General features: G+C 39.9%; 1 pseudogene; it reads left to right on the top strand.

Annotated features, from left to right (window-relative positions):
- Positions 1-2450: 2450 nt before the first annotated feature.
- The window catches only part of LOC101624080, a 2434-nt pseudogene continuing 2062 nt past the window's right edge, over positions 2451-2822 (top strand).

Genomic DNA, 2822 nt, shown 5'->3' with positions numbered 1-2822 from the left:
GAAGCGGCTTCAGATTCTCAGTGCTGTGCTCCAACCCGCTGCGCCACCAGGGAGGGCCCACAGTTGTATTTTTAAAGTTCCTTAGTTGCAGGCTTAAATCAGAACTACTGATTTAAGAAGTTAGCAAAAATATACACCAAATATTAATACTGGATCTCTCTAGGTGGTAAAGTTACATGTAAATGCTATATGTTGTTGTTCTGTTTACTTATATTTGAAATATTAAAATGTTTAAGTTTCACATTAAGAACTTTATTAAAAAACAAAATCCGTAAGTTAAACATGTAGTTAAATTTTCTTCCCACTGTTAATACATTCATATTCTTACTGTGGGCTGTTGTCATTATTTCATGTATCCATGGGTTATGTGCATGTTTTCTTTGGAGAAATGCCTAATTTAGCTCTTCTGTTCATATTTTATCAGGTTGTTTTCATTGAGTTGTAAGCTACTAACTTGTTTAAGTGAGAACAAAAACAGCTTCAAAGTATTTTTCAACATTCAAAAACAGAAATGGTTTTTTTTCAATGTCACCTACCCAATGGGCCTAGACTCCTACATTTAGTTATCCTTGTACATTAAATATTGGCATTTGCTCTCCTCCCTGTTCTCCTGCCCATGCATGGCAACTGCCTTCCTGAACCCTTGCTTGTGCTTTCTTCTGCTCAGGTTCCTCATCTTTTCGGTCGCTGTCTTCCCTGTGTCACAGTCTTACCATTCTTATCTGGTCCTAAGTGAGGCCCAAGCACTAGTGTTAGAGAGAAAATTCCACCTGCTTATAAATTTGAGGGATATAAAGGAACAACTTTTGGATATAATCCTTCCCTAAAATATAACTTTCTCATTGTTTTCTTAATATAACTACTCATTGTTAAACACTTTTTAGAAAGATAAAAAAAAAAAAAAAAACAGAAAAAAATGAAACAATCTCCAAACCTAGAATTATTTGTCATCACTTTCACTTTTTCTAAATATTTTTTGCTTCCATTAAAAGGCATTAAGACATCAAGATTACTTTTTCCCACTAGTAATTGTAGGGTAAATGGAAGTGATCAGATTCTCCCCCTACTCCCCGCACCCTCCCTCCATTAGCATCAATGATGGACAACTGCGGTCTTACAGGAGCACCTGATGGTGGCCCCTGGAGTGTGGGGTGCACCTGCTTGAGTGGGCACACCCAAGCCTGGAGGCGGAGTACATAAGGGCAGCAGCACAGAGGGGCAATAAAAGAGAACAGAGCTTGGCAGCAGAGGACGAGAGGGGACCGAGGACCATGTGGCAGAGTGCAGAGACAAGGTGAGAGACCACAAGAGAATGCCAGGGAGCACAGGATGCCTGCAGCTACCTGGTCCCCAGGTCCCTTGCCTGCCCTGCACCTGTTGCCTCAGTGTAAACGGTATAGAAAGATCATTAAAAGCCAGAAAAAGCCACTGAGGGCTTCAGGACTCTGCTTTCCCTGCCTGCCGGGATCAATAAAGAGGTCGATGCCAGCAGGCACTAAAGTAAAACATTATGGCCCTCCCTGGTGGTGCAGCGGGTTAAAGCGCAGCACCGAGAAGCTAAAGCCACTTCGGCATGAGTTCGATTCCCGCCTGCCCCGGAGGTGACCACATGACCTGGCAGACCTCTCCTGACCCGCCCGCTGCTCCCCTCAGCAGTGTACTTCGTCGATCTGCCTGTTCTGCTCCCCACTCTGTCTCTGGCGAAGCCTCTCGCCGCCCCTGAGCCTCTGGCCTGTACCCCAGTTCTGTATGCACAAATAAATAAATCTAAAAAAAAAAAAACATTAGACATTATTTTCTAGCACCATCTTTAATGGCTAATAACAATCCACTGTGTGGGTATATTGGAATTGTTTAACCAACTCTATATTGCTGGATACTTAAACTGTTTTCAATTTTTAAATTTCAAAAACATGGCATTCCAAATATTCTTAAGCAAATATCACACATTCTTAAACAGATACGGGTTATACAGATCCAAAGATATGCAAAAGTTCAGTGTCAAAACAAATCCAAATTTTATTCAAATTGATTTTTTTTGTTCAGTGGGGGACAATGAGCTATGGACATACTTTATTCAGTTTGACTTTCTTTTGTGTATCTATGAGCTGGAAAACCAGCATAAGACTGTGATGGGGATGGGAGAGGTAGGGAAGGAAGGCCAAAGCTTTAACCAGTACTGTAAACTATCTTTGAATAATGCTGAAATTCATTTGCGCTGAGCTTTAGTGAATCCAACATAGTCCTAAATACAACATAGAGACTGTAAACTGCCTGCCTTGAAAGTTTTCATAATTTAGAATTATTATCTAATACAAAATGTTATAAGCTCAAATAAGATTTCAGAGTGTTGTGGGAAGAGTATTTCTAAATAGGGTACTTAAGAAATTAATATTAAAATAGTTACATTTAGTTTGGTCTTTGATGAGATAAAATATCAGACTTTAGAGATGGCAGAGGGCGTGTGGGACATGGAGAATTATGAAAGAAAACACTCCAGGGAAATAACATGTATGACATTCATTTAAATAAAAGACTTAGAAATCGAAGTGGCTCATGAGTAGGGCGAGGCGATCAGGGGCACACATCTGCTGCAGGGACTACTGCAGAGCCTGTATGAGAAGTTCAAAAGAGTGCAGAGTGAGTGGCCGACTGCGAGACAAAAATTTATAGAATTCCTCAATATACCTTCTGTTAGCAATTTTTAATTATGATGCTTAATTTATTCAGCTTTTCCTCTGTGCTGTCCCAAAATCTTTTCTTATCTACAAGCATATTGTCTTCTAAAAGCTTTATTGCTTTGCTTTTATGTCTATTTATGA

This window comes from Condylura cristata, unplaced genomic scaffold, assembly GCF_000260355.1.
Source record: "Condylura cristata isolate star-nosed mole 26May11 unplaced genomic scaffold, ConCri1.0 scaffold00003, whole genome shotgun sequence".
NCBI classification, from domain to species: Eukaryota; Metazoa; Chordata; class Mammalia; order Eulipotyphla; family Talpidae; genus Condylura; species Condylura cristata.
Note: the sequence above shows the minus strand (reverse complement) of the source record. Positions and strands in the feature narration are given on the sequence as shown.